The sequence below is a fragment of the Lathamus discolor genome, chromosome 17 (genome assembly GCF_037157495.1).
Source record: "Lathamus discolor isolate bLatDis1 chromosome 17, bLatDis1.hap1, whole genome shotgun sequence".
Taxonomy (NCBI): domain Eukaryota; kingdom Metazoa; phylum Chordata; class Aves; order Psittaciformes; family Psittacidae; genus Lathamus; species Lathamus discolor.
Genome location: NC_088900.1, coordinates 6,143,379 through 6,160,148, shown reverse-complemented (window position 1 = coordinate 6,160,148; position 16,770 = coordinate 6,143,379). Strand labels below are relative to the sequence as shown.

Sequence of the window (16,770 nt, the reverse complement as noted above, 5' to 3'; positions counted from 1 at the left end):
CAATGCTAAGAAGAGGTGAGCTAAGGCCATGGGTTCTGCAGGAGATCACGACTCCGAGGGCCCCCCTGCTCCCAAAACCCATAAATGCTCACCCACCGTGCCCCAGAGAGGCCTGTGTCCTCCTCTCTTCCCTCCTTGCCTCAGCTGCCGGGTTCCAGCTTTGCACAGCATCCTCGGTGTGAAGTGGGCTGCCAGGGAGCTGCTCAGCTAAGGCTGGGCTCTAGGGCAAAGAGCAGAGTCCTGGGTAGGGGTCCAGCAGCAAAGCCCATGTCTCGTGGAGGGGCACAAGCCACGACCCCGCTGCCCACACTGCCAAGGCGAGGGAGCCTTTCTCACCATGACAGCCTGGAGCAAATCCTGCTGCCGAGCCCCAGGAGCCGAGCCCACGGGGCTCGTCCAAGCAGCTCAGGTTTCCCACTGCACGCTCCAGCACGGGGCTGCGCACGCGCCCCGCACAGCGGCCGCAATGGAGGGAGCCTGCTCCAGGCCCCTCTCCCGCCCTCCCCATCCCTCTGCTCCCAGGAATACGCTGCTCAAGCTGGGGAGCTGAGGAACAAAATGTCCTAAGCTGGGAGAAGATGAGGAAAGGCAGATTTCAGCCTCAAAACCAAAAGGTAGTTGAAGCGCATGTAAATCATTGCCTCATGAAAGAAAGGCTGCTGTTATTTACATACTTCTCCATCCCTGAGAGATGCAACCGATGGTTTGTTGCTCAAAATATCAATGAATTTTTAATGCTATTTACTCAAGGAAATTCCCATGAATATTTCATGGTCGCGGCGTCTCGCAGGTTCAGGCTGTCGATGAAGAGCATCACATGTGTTGTGCCACAAATGCAAGCTGTGCCGAGCAGCAGGGATGCCTGTCGGCTCCCGGGGAGCAAGCACAGTGCCACAGGAGCTGCATGCTGCAGCGCTGCTCAAGATCTGTGCTGAGGTGTGGGTTACCACTCCCTGAGGCAGCTCCTTGGACGGCCTGGTGCCTTGCAACCACCCCCATCCCATCATCCAGGAAGCCAAGAGGCAACGGACAAGGCTGCAGAGATCCCCCCAAATCATCACCTTGGCTCAGTAGCCTGAGCCATGGCTGGCCTGGACCTGGCGGCACTGGAACATCTCCTCAGTGTACAGAGGACTGTAGATGGTGCTGGAGGACCAGGGAGCGCCAGTGAGGCAAGAGCCGAGGTGTGCAGAAACCAGCCTCAGAAACGCTTTGCCCTGTTCTGGGGCTCAGGGGAAAGGATGGAGTCACCCTGGCTTCTCCTCCCTGCTGCCAAGCACCAGCCCGAGGTCACTGCAGGACCAGTTCGGGTCATCTCCTCTCTGAGCATCCCGTGCCTCGGTAAGCTCCCCTTTGCAGAAGTTAAATCAAGACGCAGGCTCTGAGCAGCCAGCAAAATGCAAACGCCTTCACTGCAAGCAACAAAACACAAAGCAAGGATCAAGCTATGCAAGGAAAATGGTAAAACAGCAGCTTCCCAAAATACACATCAGCAGCAGGTAAAAAAGAAGACACATCAGTCAGTCTATAGCACCTCACCACTGAGTCATGCTCGCTTTTTCCCTCTGAAAACTCATTAAAGGAAGATCAATATTTCTATCAATTCTGCCTGCCTGCAATAAGAAAATAGTGACTAAAATGAGAGTGCTTTCCAAATGAGACACTGACACAGTGATGTAAAGGGTAGGGAGGAGAAGAGCATTGTAGCTTTTTCCTCCTGGTTTCCATCATTTTTCTGTGGTTCTGTAGAAAAACAGAGTACAAAAGAAGCAGCAGTGATTACGGACATTGACAACCGCGGAAATGCCCCTGGGTTACACGAATGCCTGACAGGTAGCAGAGACACCGTGAAGCATGAGACATTTCCTTTGTCATTTTTCTAACTTATTCCCTTTGAAATAGACTTCCTTTTCCCACCTGAGAATAGGGAGCAGAGCACAGCTGCAGAGCAACAAGCCAGATGTTAGCTCATGCTGCTGTAACACCAAAGAGGATAAAGTCACGGCTATATACAGCATGAAGACCTGGTCTATGGTTTGTCAAATGACTTACTTCGAACTTGTGCAATAACAAGCAAAAATTCTCTGCAGTTACTCAGTTCTGCTGAGATTAACAAGAAAGGGTCACTTATGGGCACATAAAACTGCACATGTAAACCTGACCCACATGCATTCTTCTCCAGCTCAGCTCAGATGCTGCCGGTCATTTCCAAGCTGGGATATGAATCTAGAACAAGCCCAGAGCTTGGCTCTTCAAGCCAGCAGCTCCTCACCAGGTGCCCTGCTGCACAGGTCTCACAGCCTGCTGCCCAGCAGCAATCTGTTATCCAGCCACAGAGGTGCCTGGGAAAAGGGACTGCCTGGATGCTGCAGCTCTGCAGCTCTATGGGTATGGATGGCAGCTGCTGCCTGCGGTTGAATGGTAGCATCACAAACTGCCCTTCCATGTTCCATGCAGGATTAATGAATCAAGAACCAGTCTCCTCCCCAAAAGGTGTCACCCTGGGTGAGTTTTAGCCCTAATGCCCAATACCTGGAGTTTTCTAAGCAGCTTTAACAGCCAGTGGCTGAATATCACTTAGTTCAATTGGTCATTTTAGCCTGTGCTGATAGTTACATCCTTCCCCATGCAAAAGCTGAGTTCTTCCTTTGGGATGTAGCCAGCAGGGCTAAGAGGATTAAAAAACCCCAAACAAAAATGAGTTTCACTCATCAGGATTTAAAGCACCCCTCTCGCTGACACAGGCTCTGCCTCTTGTCTCAAGGAGATGTTTTAAACCCCTTCCTGCAGTCCCTGAGCGCTCCCATTCAGGCTGTCACAGCTGGGCAGCCCTGCTACAGGCAGAGCAGTATTTCAGTTTTAATTAGGGCTGGGAGCTCCCAGCAATATTTGCTGGATTCAGTGCCTCAGACTGCAGCCAAGCTCAAGCGTCTGATGCTTACCAGGTGAAACACAATATGCGAGCTCCTGTTCTGTGCTCCGAGGGGGATCCGGCGTTTAAGTTCTTACATACGAAGCGCCGAAGTGTGAAGTTGCAGACTGCCAATGCAAAACGCTGGAAGCCTGGAAAAGCTCAGGACTTATCCCAGAGGAACTTGGGAAGAGAAGGCCCAATAAAAAGCAGCCAAGAAAGCATCGAGCAAGGCAGGATTCATTTCATCTAGAACGAAAGCACATCCAATCTCAGTCTGCTAAAGCAGAAAGCTGTGCAATAGCTGGGGGCAGGGAGCTGTGGAGGGCAGTAAAGGGGAAATGATCATTTATTGAATCCAGGAGCTGCATTTCACAGTGTTTTCCTGCCTGCTCCATCTGCTTGGTAGAAATAGTGGCATTAAGTTGTGAGCTCCCACCTTGGCCTAAACAGGGCCAAGAGCTCTCCAGGGCTCCCACCTGTAGAGAGGGAACAGGCAAGGGGGCCACCACCCCAGAGCATCACTTCTCCTGAGCCTTTTGCCCTCTGTTGGATTATTTCCCTCCTTACCTCATTTCTTCTCTTTCTCCCTTGAGTCTCCTGTCTAATAAAAGTGCTTCTGCGCAAGATAAGGCAGCTGCTGTAAGCCTGTAATGAGAGAAATGGCCAAAAGCAACAGCCGAAAACCTGCCTAATCCTGGAAGCAGCCTGCCAAATCTCATCATGGATAATGAGCCTTGGATGTCAGGACTGTGTTTTCCCAGCAGTGATGCTGTGCTCAAAAAAATACAATTAATACTAACATCCAAACAGCCTCCCAACCCTCTCACCCCACAAGTGCTTCCTGAGCCTTTTTCACCACTATCTGCCTGTCCTGATCCCCTTTTATTCCCAGTTAGATATCTCTGGAAGGAGGGTAAAGCGGTTTGCCCTAGGCCTGCTGTTGCACTTCTGGCAGTGTTTCATCTGAGACTTGCAAAACATCACACTCATGTCACCATAAGAAATAGCACCTGCCAGATGAGAGCTGAGCAACCATCCCTCTTACCTTGCATCTTGTTCCACAAGAGGCTGATAAGCCAAACCTCATAGTGGGAAACTATTCACTCAGACTCTTTCGAACCTCAGGCAGTGGGCTGTAGTGACTTGAAGGAAGATAATTGATACCCTGTATGTGTTTACCCTGTTTAATGGACCCACATGTCATTCCACATTTCATACAAACTGACAATCCTATTAGGACACTTCCATGGAGTAAAAGGTTGTTACTCTAAACTTGACACATTGCCACCATATTGCTCATGGTAATGGTTCCTTTCATATCCTCTGTTCTTGAGGTGATCATCCCAAAGGCAGTGAATAGCCCTGCATGAACAGGAGCCATGACCAGCATCCCTGCTGCAGCCTGCAGCTCCCAGGATACCCGCAGCTCTCACCCTGGGGGCAGCTCAGCGTGGATTCGCATTCAGCTGGACCCTGCTCTGTTCCAGCCTCTCTCCCAAGGCAATTTGCTATGTAATGATTAGAGCTGAGAAGGCAATTTCAGGAAAACCAGTGTCTCTGGACAAGGAATTGAATAAAGGAGCCACCATAATAACCCGATACAATCACTTACTTAAAAAGCAGCTGGCACCACATGAAGCAGAGGCAATTTAGAGGCAATTCTTTGCAGAGACTGCACTGCCTTCCGCAGGTCTGGGGCATGGGCAGAGGCCATGTCTTGCATGATGAGGAAACCAAAGGCTCTTGCTCCACATCAGCAAATACCAAGATTTCTAATGGCAAGGGTGAGGATTCTGCCCTCACCACCTCCCAGGTTCCCATATCTTAGGGAACAAGAGGTCTTGTGACTGTCATTTCCTCAAACACCCTGTGCTTCCCACATCAGATCAGACATCCTGCTGGTTATAAAGCAAAAGGCCAGAGACTGAGCTAAATTAAAGCTTGGAAAAGTACTCTGACAGCATAGAAATGCAATAAGCCTGCAAGTTCTGCAGCCTGTTTTTATCTCTAGCAGAGGGAAATGTGTCCTCACTCCACTGGATGCTGTAACTCTAAGAAGAGATGGGAAACTCTTAAGGCTAACCTTGAGCAGGACATCTTCATCTTCTGTGCCTTCAGTTTATCACTGCCATCCTCACAGGTGACTTGCAAGATGCAACACTGTTTGATCCTTACGGCTTGGTGCTTCTTCAGAGGCCTGGCAGCCAGAAGAGGCTGAGCTCTGGATTCCCATCAATCACCTAGGAAATGCAGAATTTCAAGATGTCAGGGATAAAATGGTTTCATTCACCGTATCACGTTCCAGCACAAAGAGATCCTCAGGGATTTCTTCTCAGAGATGACTCAAGGAAGAGCAGTTGTTAAGGAGCAATTAATATTATGTTCCTTCTTTTCTGTTCCAAAGACAGTACGTTTTGTTACTTTGCAGCTGACTCTTTGCCCTTGCAAGTTGCCGAGGACCTACTAAATCCCAGGAAGGGAAGAGGGAAAGACACCTTCAGGAGTCTCGATATCATTTCTCTCTCAGTTGTTCCCATAGACACTGCAGTAAATCACAGCCTTAGTACATCCCCAGGGAACTTACCCCATGGGGAGCAGTCAGGATGTGGGACAGCATCTGGGACATGGAATAAACCCTGCAGCACTCTTCTTTTGGCTGATCCTTGCATGAGGAACACTACAGGGACCAGGATGACAGCACAGCATAGATAGCCCTGTCAATAGGAGCTCTGTCCCTCAGATTACAGCTAAAGGAGCCTGTGCTCAGTTTGCCTCAGCAAGGCACAAGCAGAACGCTTTCTCTCAGCCCCTTACCAGCATCACAACACTTTCCATTTGGAAGCTGCAGCCATTTGCCAGTGAAGATGACACGGAGAAGATCAGATGAACCCTGGCAGAGACAAGCAGTGACCCAGGCTGGCCTCGCGTCCCAGCCAGCAGCTGCAGACAGGCAGCCTGCCACGCGTGCTGTTAAATACGGTGCCCACTTGCTCTCCTCTGGCAGCCCAGATGAAGTCACTGCCTGATGTAATGTGTAAGAGTGGCTAAAGGGCTGCCAGGTCTCGCCTGCTGCGGCGCAGCGTCACTGCCTCGCTTGCAGCAGGGAGCTGAACCTGTTCAATCCAACAACAAACCCAAACCGAAAACACCCAACTCTGAAGTCTTCAGCAATTTCATACGCTTTGGCTTGGAAAACACCAGCAGAAAATACAAGTAATCCTCACATCCTGCCCTGGCAAGGTTTGCAGAAAGCTACTGAAGAGGAAACCCAAGTGTGTAACTAGTAAACCCTGTCATAAGATGGCACTAAGAGCCATGAGGAAGCAGGATGGGGTTGTGCGTTTGGACATGTGCTACTATGCCAGGAGCAGACAAGCTGATGATTCCTACTGTGCTACTGCGCCAATTGCTCTGCACATTTGCAGGCTGCAACTGACTGAAACATCAGTGCAAGAGATGTTGCAGTTCAGTGCCACCAGGCTAAAGTTCCCTTTGCCAAATAACTGCATTTTAATGAACACAGCTCATTTCTCCAGCTCTCAGAAATGCAGACCATCACACCAATAAGCAGATTTTAGTCTTTTCAAAGCAATCCCATCATGAATGACTCTTCCCATTCCTGCTTTCTTTCCTTTGTTTTGTTGCTGTGCAAAGCACGGTGCACCTTTGTAGCAAAGCCATCCCATGAAGCTGCAGGAGCAGGAAATGTGGCTCAAGTACACGTTGAATCAGACCTACTGAAAGTGAAGGAGGGAAAGGTAAGGGTGGTGCTCCCAGTGACCACTTACAGCACAGGAGATGCTCATTCCTGCAGCCTGAAGGTGCTCCCAAAGCAGGGTGCCAGGGGAAGCCTGACTCAGTTGGCCCAGGCAGATACTTCTCAGTCTCTGCAGCCCACATGTACTCCTCCTGCAGGGAACTCCGCTGCCTGAACAAATCCAGCAGCAAAGCATCCGCCTGACCTGCAGAGCCCTCAGCCTTCTGCCACAGCCTTCCACCCCATTAGCTCCTCTCCTCCCCAGGGGGCATGGGAGAGGCAAGGGTCAGCAAGATCTTAATCAGCTGTCAGAGCCTGCAGTTCCAGCAGATGCTTCTAGTGAACCCTGGACCCTGCTCTCCTGCCTCCGTTCTGTTCCAGGGATGTTTCTACCAGGGTTTCGTCCCAGCAGTCTTGCATTAGTAAAACAAGTGCAATTGCTTATTTCCTCTACAAATATAGCTCCCTAACAGGGGCCTGTTTGACATGAAGCATCTCTAACACATACAGCTGGCATTGCCCAATTGTGGCCAGGCTTGTGCCCACCTCTGACTCTGCAGCATCCACAAAGGCTGATGATGCTCCTGGCTGCATCTGCAGGACAGAGCTGTGAAAAATCACTCTCTGCTCTGCCCTTCAGCTCCCAGAGGGGTCATGGAAGTCCAGAATTTTCCATTTCTGGCTCTTTCTAACCTCAGAGAGAAGTGTTGCATTTGCAGAATGTTTTTGCATCAAGTGTTTCCCTGGGGATACATCCTTGGCAGGGCTTTGGCTCTAGAAGGTATAAAATCTAGTTGCAATAGAGGTCCTGCCAGAAAGTTATCCACCTGTGAAGATATATGGGGCTCCTGGCTCTCATTAGAGCTCACTGGGAACCTGATAAAATTAACTCCGTGCACTCAAGGGAAGCTTTCACCTTTTCTGCTCAGTTAACTTGACAGTATTCCATGTAAATGTGTCATTGTTCAGCTCAGCAGCTTCTCACTCAGCAAGAAAAGTTGTATCCAGTAGTAGGTGGGTATTGCTGCCCACCTTGCCTTGCAAGATGTTTGAATTAGAGGCTACTAAAACAGACTTTCTTAGGAGGGAGATAAAAAATAAACTCATTAAAGAGAAATAAAATGCCAACCAGCAGCATCGTTTCTCCCATACTCGCTTCCTGGCTGTATGCTCAGCATTCCCTTCTTCCCCTTCACAAGAGAGGGACACAAAATCATGGCCAGTGCTGTTAACCAAAACCCTGAAGCTCATTCATCCAGCCTATTTCTTAATCCACATTATGGCATCTAATGAACTAATTATACATTTTAATTAACTGTAATCACAGTCCCTGCTCATGTAGATAAAGATGCTGACTGTGACTACAGAATTACGAAAAGCTATTCTGAAATATAGATTTAGCTTGAGAAAACCGTTTCAAAGAGCTTCTACCCAGGTTAAACCCACGCAGCATCAGTCAAACCAGAACACACAAGATACCCCCACAACTAAGAGTCGGTCCGAGTAGCATGGAGGGAAGAAGTAGCAAGGAGAAGCACAGGAAGATCTTGCTATGATCTCTGTTCTTCTGGCAGCACCAGTAAGGTCTGGTGCGAACCCAGGAGCATCACTGGGGTAACAGAAAACCTATGGAGTAACAGAATGAATCACATTGATCTGCTTGTGAAGCCAGGCTCATCCAGGAGCCTCTGCAACAAACCAAGTCCTGCTCCAGAGAGCACCGAGAGAAGTGTTTCCATAAACACTGCTATGGTGCTTGAATGGTGAGTGTGGAGAAGGAGCATGCCCCATGCAGGGCTGCAAAGGCAAAACGCCTCTTAAACACTACAGCATGGCTAAGTACTGTGAATCCCAGCCAGGCACGGCAAGCCCGGAGAGAGAACACAGGGCTGCAGAGATCCCTACAAGAAGCTCTCAGCTCCGGCAGTCTGCTTTCTCTTGTCTGCTCACATCCCGATGTCTCCTTTCCCACCAGGCACCCACTTGCCCACCTGGAGCTAAGTCTGCCCTTCTCCAGGCTGCAAAGTCAAAAATGCATCATGCATCTAGACACAGATATGACCCCATCCTTCCTCATCCCATGCTGAAATAGAGTTTGTGCTGTTAAGAATACATCTATGTGAGATAGGGGTAGTCGGATACAGGTGGCAAATACTAGCAATAAACTACAGCCCTGGATAAGCAATAAGTAACTTTCCCTCCCCGACTCCCCGATACCAAACATGTTCATCACTGTCATAAGAGTCTCGGGGGGGGGGGGGGGGGGGGGGACGGGAGGAAACACATCCCAACCACATTCAGTCTGCATCTTCGCTTTATCACCATGAGCACCGGAGCCACCACAACACAAAGCCCCAGTCCAGACAATAACACGCCCTCAGCATTTCTCTCAGCAAAGTATCGTTATTGTTATGGCATAAATAGCACAAGTGTAGACAACCGGGCTATTATTTCCACCCTATTTCCAACGCGGCTAATGAGCACGTTTGTTTCAGTAGGCATCGTTTGGTAACAAACCTTTGCAAACGCACGAAAGCTCGGGCTGTATCAGTAGTTAGATTTTAGGTGTTTAACGGCTTATCAACAACTGCCTCCTCGGTGGTGAGGCTTTTGTGCCGCTTCCCTTCCTGCTCAGCCCAAAGCACCCGGCAGCGAAAGCCGGGGGGAGACAGCGCATGGAAACTTTAACCTGAGCGACTTCGTTGGGGATGTTTTCAGCCAAGTTAGGAGCTGAAGGGAAGGGACGGGAGCCCCGCAGTACCTCTCATGGAGCCTGAGCTGTCAGGCAGGGAAGGGCTCTGCAGTGTAAGTAACAGCTAATTCTTAAGTAAATGCAGGAATGTCAGATGAGAAACCATCCTCCCGCGTTTCCAGGTTCACCCATTTGCCAGGTTCTGTCAAGATTTTAATTCTGCTTCTTTTGAAGCCGTTTGAGCTCCAATTAGTCAAAACTACATGGGGCTGACAGGAAGGACAAGTCTTCTGCTTTAAATACCTCACAAGTGACAGCATTCAGCAGGAGGAGCAAAATGTCCCAGGTTTATTGCATGGACTGTAGCACATAATTCCTCACACCACTTTCTGATGTGGAAGGGGAATGCAACGCCTCATAAAACGTTAGTGTTTCCACTATGGTTATTTGAAGTTTTCCCACAAACATCAGCAACGGCACCGCAATTAAAACCTCTGACAGATTTCAATATTAATAAATAATTCTTGTAGAATTACTCCAGATGGTACCGAGCCAAGGACGAAAACAAATGACACCTGAGAGCATCCACCACTTGCCTCCTTTTGTTCCTCCTGTTTATTTGAGATAACAAAGGAACGATGATCCCAAACGGGAGCCCTCAGGCACAGCTGAAGTAGGGCTGGCTCCTGCAACGCTTTGTGGCAGAGGACAGCTTTTGTTCGGCGCTAATAGGGTGCCTGGCTGAACATCTGCGGCTCGCCTTTAGGCACTGCGACAGCCAAAACCGGACACCGCTGTTAGAAAGCCCCGGCAATCCGGATAGCGTGAAACGTTGAGTGAAAGCTTTAGTATTCTGCATAGCCGTAAAGTTCGCAAGGTACTCATGCACATGCAGTTAGCTGGTTGAAGTTAAGGCAGGTACCACTCAGCTTTCCCAGCAGCTTTGGGGATATAACTCCATATTAGGCTATGCTGGTAGCGCCTAATTAAACAGGAACGAACCGCAGGGCACAGCGTTCAAAAGCCAACACTGTCAGTCACAGACCGGGAACTTTTCTGTCCTTTCTGCTTGCTGGAACCACCACACAGCATCCTGAGTGCAACATCTTCCTTCACCGCAATACCTATCAGCTCTATTGTTCTTTACCAGAGCTGCCTTTTGGCTAAAGTGAGTGTGTATATATATACACACACATACATAACACATATATAGTATTTTGTTCTGTATGTGTACCTTAAGTAATAGACACCAACAGTGCAGGAGAAGGGATGACTTAACAGACTCCCGTTCTGCAGCAAGCATTACTCACATATTTAACTCAGTAAAGTCACTAAGCTTTAAAAAGCAGCTTGCCAATAAATCACCCCTAAGAGAACACTGGAACAAATACGCTGTTATTTCAGCCTAAAGATGGCTTTTCTCACCGAATCCCCGGTATGACAAAAGGAAGGTTTGCATATGCACAAAACCATCATTTTTCCCAATGCTAGGGGAAATTTTGCTTTTGTCATCTGTGCGATTATGAGTCAGCCCTGTGTTCGCAAGCAAGGAGGAAAAAAGAGTTCTTTTTCTGCACTGACAAACACCTTCAGGAGCTGTGCGTCCCTGTGGCAGTGTGCAGCCGAGAGGCAGCGGGGCAGACGGATTTCAGACACCCCTGTGTCCCTTTACCTCCCAAGTCAGTGGTATTACCACAACATAACTGCACCAGGGTCAGCTCTGACTTTGCGCTCCACATTCAGCAAGGTTCCAGGGTCTTTACTCCTAAACAGCTTTGCCTCCTTCCTTTCACTCCAGCAAGACTTGCCAAGCTTGGTGAAATGAAACGGAAGCAACGAACAAAGACTTGTGGCATTTGTCATGTTTTCCCCAGCACAGACCAGAGCTGGTTGTTGACCCATGCACCCCAGGGAAGGCAGGAGCAGCTGGTGTTACAGGAACACTGTTATTTCCACCCTTTGAAAACATACATTTCCATAAGGCCAGAAATCACTGGGGGTAAAGCTACTTATTTATGCAAAGTCAGTTTTGCCTTCTGCTGCCCTGTACCTCTTGTTAGGACCCCTTACCCACCTCAGCATTGCAGAGCGCACACAGCTGCAGCCACTGCACTCACCTCTACCCTCAGCTCAGTCCATACCTGAAAATAAGGACTTCTTCCCTCTCAGTTTTTATAGGGCCCTAATGCAGGCCCTGCCCCAACTGAGGGCAATGAGCATCCCAGCAGCCCTGCTACCTGCCCCACCTGCACGCATTTGCCCCTCTTTCCTGCCTGTCTTCCCTTCAGAAGTCAGATTTGCTGCATTAAGTCCTCCCAGTAACACACAGAACCCCTGGGCAAGGTGGCAGGGCTGCAGTGATGATATAACCCCTTCACCTTGCAAAGAGAGTTAAAGACTTGGACCCTCGCTGTGCAGTGAGAGCCTGTGGGATGCTGTCTTTAACCCATGTTGTCTGTACCCCATAACACCTCCTCAGGAATGGATCATGTCCATGTCTCTGGAGTGTATTTGTGTCCTGAGAAAAGCTCAGTTAACTGCCCAGAGCTCCAATGCACGGCCCTGAACCTGTAAAACTCCCTGACACTGGCTTCTGCAACTCTTTTCCTGATAGCAGGCTTATTACTTCCTGCTGGCAATTTCAAGGGTGTTAATCTAATGAGTCATTAAAGACAAATAAAAATAGGAGAAAGAATTTGACTTATCACTTCTTTCCACAAAATACTGTAACTGGAGAATTTTAAGCAGAGTGAACCAGAGCAATTTTAATAATATTAAGCTTAAATTGACAGCAAAATGAGTGAATACAAAAAAGCAACAAAAACCCAAATATATATAAACCATAAGGCATTGTGAAAAGAATATGATTAAGCTTTCAAAGTTATACATTCAAAATTTAGTGCAGGGAATGAGGTCTTTTTCTTCTCTGGTTAAGAAATACCCTACCATATAATCACATAACAAAGACTAGATAATAATTCATGCAAAGGGAGCTGATGCTTGCAAGCTTCATGCTGGTTTCCATTCACTCTCCAGTGCCCAGCTCTGCAGCTCTAGTGGCACACCTGCATCTTCGGCATGATCTGTGCATCTGTGTGCACACATACCACCGTGCACACGTATCATCATTCACACACTCTGCATGTCACACTGTTGGCAGGACAGTTGGCTTGTGGGGCACAGGAACTGCACGTTTACCTCTGCTGCCACAGGAGGGATGCTTCATGCCTGTGCATGGGGCCAGCTTGGGTCCATGGCACTGGCAGACCCCAACAGATTCAAATCTTCACTAATGATGTACAGGTACCCCCTACTCTGCTGTCATCTGTGTGGATAACAACACACACAAACATTTCACTTCCCCTTCTAATTCCAACTCTTTTATGCCCTAAAAAGCAAGTAATCTGAATGCAAATAATGGACATGGCACTGTTGCCCCTTCTGTCTTAATTTGGGGGAAACATCCATCTACCAGAATGTTTTATCAGGGTCTGATGAGCAGTGGGTTGTCTGTTGCAGAGGCTCATTTTCACCAGGGGAAATGCAGGAGGACGTGGGGAGAAGCTGAGGGATCTGTCCAGAAGCTCCACAGGGATCCCTGGCCCCTGCAGTACCTCTCAGGGGAGTTGCCACCAAAGAGCGGCTCTGTTTTCTGAACAGTGAATGCAATCATACAATCCCAGACTGGTTTGTGTCAGAAAGGACCTCAAAGCTCATCCAGTTCCAGCCCCCTGCCATAGGCAGCAACACTTTTCACTAGAGCATGTTGCTCCAAGCCCCATCCAACCTGACCTTGAACATTGCCAGGGATGGGACACAGCAGCTCAGGAGACCAAGTGCTGCAGGAATGTTGCCAAATGGTAGCAACGTGTTAATGACTCAGGTCATGTTAGTGATTCAGGTGCAGGATTAATAACAAAAGGGAAGCTGATGATAACTCCTCAGTGCATCTTCTCATTGCCCCTCCATCTGCCTCTAAGCAAACACCAATAAGATATCTTGTGTGATGTATCAGGCTCTAAAATTAAGGTAAGAACAATGAAAACCAGAGAGAAATCAACAGGAACTTGCTAACAAAGAGAATGAATGGCCTGTGGCAAAATGAAGAAGGGAAAAATTAAGGGGTTCCTGTGTTCCCATTGCACTGAACAAAGCCTTAAAGAATCATGCACTGTGTTCAGGAGTGATGTTCATGGCTTTGCTCTGCTGACTGATGTCCCAGCTGGGTGTCCATTAGGCCCATACTAGTTCAAAGCAATCATAGAGTGGGATTAAGCTGCAAAAAGACATTTTGCTCTGCACCAGTCTGAAAAGGAGAGAGCTGGATGGGATTGTGGTACCAAGGCAATAAGAAAAGCTTGATATTACGCTGTCCAGACTGAGGACGAGGAAAATCTGTTTCCCCGTCTGCTGGTCACTCGCAGGTTTGGGTTTGTCTAGCTTTCCTGTAAGACTCTGTGCAAGTACGCTTCATCTTATCGATTGCTTGCTAACTCTGATTTATTTACTGTACCTATGACAGTCTGGCCAATGAGTTTGGCTCCTTTGGCTCCAGCTAGCTGCTGCCTGTTTGACAGTCGGACCCTTCAGACCTGTTCCTATCTCCCAGCCTTCCTGTCAGAGACATTCCTAAGCCCCTGACCCATCCCACTGTTATTTGAGCTCCTTTTTCTTCCTCCTGTCTCGGGTAAGCAATGGAAAATGAGCTGTGCAGCCTGCATGTGGAGGGCTATAATTGATGGGCTTTGCCTGCAAGACTATTTACTACAAGATCATAATTAACCTGACATGCAACCAGACTGTGGCAGCTGGGAGCTGTGATTCATGGCTGACACAAGGCCTCCAGTAGCACATAAGCAGGGGCTCGTGCCTCTTTCACTTAGCTAATCAAATGAAAATAGAAGAAATTAAGTCTTCAATTAATCTTCCCCTGCCCCCTGAGGCATGCCTGTGGTGCTGAACAGATCCACATCCGATTGCCAGGAGCCAACAGGGAGAGGGAAGCAGGATGGGAAGAAGCAGCTCAGATATTTTACCAAAACATCATCAATAAATTAGAGAGAAAAGTCCATGCTGTGGTTTAAGCTGCGACTAAAACGTTACGTTTCAGGTGCTATTGCTACTGGGAGTCATTCCGTTTCAAGAGGGGCTGGGCAGTACAGAGTGGTTGGCAAAAGACAACCACCACTACCAGCTTAGATGTGTGTAAAAATGGTGCTCTACCACCCACACCTAAGCTCATGGAAGTGTGAAGTGTATCTCCTTTACCTCTAGACAGCTTCACAGTTCAGGGCACTAAACTGGATGAAGCCAGAGGCAGGACACTAGGTTTATTCTTAGAAAATCAATCAGAGGACAGTTCATTTGCTCTGCTGGTTGGCCACCAAAGGCAATGAAAAGGAAGTTATAGGAAATACGAAATTAGCTTCCATCACCCACATGGATGAAGTTGCATAACTGTAGTGCCTTTACCAGGCATTATTTTCCATATGGATGAAATGGTGCTGCCAGGTTCCATGGGGAAGTAGGTGAGTGTAATTAATCTGAGTGAATGAGACTCGTAGTATCTCCCCATCCAGACTCCATTTCTTCGATCTTTGTGGAGAAGAAGGATCAGTTTTACTTAAAATGGTGCAATGGTTATCACAGCTTCCTGTCATCTCCAAGCCTTCCCCTTATGGTAAATCATGAATGACTCAATCTCTCCCTTTCTCTCAGGGTCTATAATTTCTCCTGATGCTACTGACACACAAGTCAAGCCCACGGGCCTGGGGTGTAACACAATTCAGACAGGCTTGGAGCTGGGCTGTGTGAGGTGGTGGTGGTGTGGTCTCATGTAAGTCCCAGCAGAACAGCTTCAGGAAACCAGTTTTGTCTGCATAGCGCAGGAAGCCTGAGTCTCTGGAGGAAGAAGGGTGTGTTTGTGCATGTGTGCACACATGTGTGGCAGAGAGATGAATTATACTTTAACATGTGACTAGGAAGGGCAATGCATCTGTGTGTGACAGGACTTGGAAAATTGAATATAAACTCTTATATCTCAGTAGCCTGGGATAGCAACTGGAGCAAGAAAGGCCAGTGAATCTGTACTTAAAGGAATGATATAGTAGCTCATGGCCTGAGCAAGGGGATGAGTTAGATGGAAGGTGATTCCTCAAAGATAACAGCTCCCTTTAGGCTTGAGACTTTCTGCACAAGGCTTAGTGCAAAAACAGCTTCAGGCTTCGATGGAGGCAGCTCTTGGAAATTCTTTCCCTCCCAAAACCGAGCATCCAAATGCAGCTGGGTGAAGAGTTCTCCCTTCTGCCTACACACCCAGATAAACGTGGGCTGGCAATTAAAGTCCGGATTTTAAAATATAACCGAGTTTGCGTTTGATTGCTGTGCGTCAGTTGCAGAGCAAATCATGTATATGCATGACTCTGCCTCCAAACCATCCCAATTCACATGAAGCACAGGCTGATGCTCTTCATTTGGATCCAGAGACATCTGATTCCCGGTCAATATCCTGATACTCCTCTGCATACCCTGCAATAGCTAAAAATAACCAGTCTCGTTCTTGCATGTAACACATAGCCTGAGAGCAGGAGAACAAACAGAATGTGTAACCTGCTTTGTGCCTTTTATTGCCAAAGTTTTATTTCAACTTACATTTTATTTAAAATTTAACTTACATTTTTATTTAAATCAATGTTTAAGGGCTACAGAGGATAAGGACACAGAATTGTCAGTAAGGAGCTTGTAAAGCTTATGCAAATCACAATTAATTTGTCAATGCACTTGGAGAAGAAAGGTTATCTTCCCATTCAGCTTGTCTCATAGCGAGGAGCAGTCAATGTGCTGCACTGAGGTTTATGACAGGGACCACAGAAGTGCTGCTGTAGTGGGCAGATGCAGAGAGACAGGCTCCTCTTCCAGGGCACTTAAAAGCCTGACTGGACAAGGCAGACAAGAAGGTTAGAGAACCAGGGATTCAGAGGGCTGAAGTGGAGGAAGTCCCATGCAGGTCTGTGTCAGGGGGACACCTCCATCCTGTCTTCTGCTGCCTGTCCTGGAGAAGGCAGAATAGCACCATTGACACCTGCCTGTGCTTACAAAGGTGGTCATATAAGCGGGACCTCCTTGCAGGAGGAAGTGGCACTGAGAAGGCAGGCATTGAAAGCCTTGTCCTTTCACCTTGCTGCATGGCTTGTAGAAATGCTACCCATTCCACAGCAGCTCTTTCGAGCACTGGGTGATATCTGTGGGTTTCTCCAACTGTAGCTACAATGTGCCTGTAAAGACTTGCCTAAAACAAACCAAACACGAGTTAAAGCCTGACATGACAAAACTGTTTTGCACATTCATCCAGGAAATAGAGGAAACAAACTGCCAGATGAGCAAACCACAGAACAGCTGAAAGGAAAA

The 16,770-nt window shown here is 48.1% G+C and overlaps 1 long non-coding RNA gene across 1 annotated transcript; it reads right to left on the bottom strand.

Moving 5' to 3' along the window:
- Nucleotides 1–2,191: 2,191 nt before the first annotated feature.
- On the bottom strand, nt 2,192–11,499 carry LOC136023150 (uncharacterized). Its single transcript, XR_010616493.1, has 5 exons — nt 11,481–11,499; nt 4,998–5,154; nt 3,482–3,559; nt 2,943–3,160; nt 2,192–2,668 (listed from the first exon to the last, which is right to left on the bottom strand). It is a non-coding gene; the product is annotated as an uncharacterized LOC136023150 (long non-coding RNA).
- Between the last annotated feature and the right edge of the window lie 5,271 nt (nt 11,500–16,770).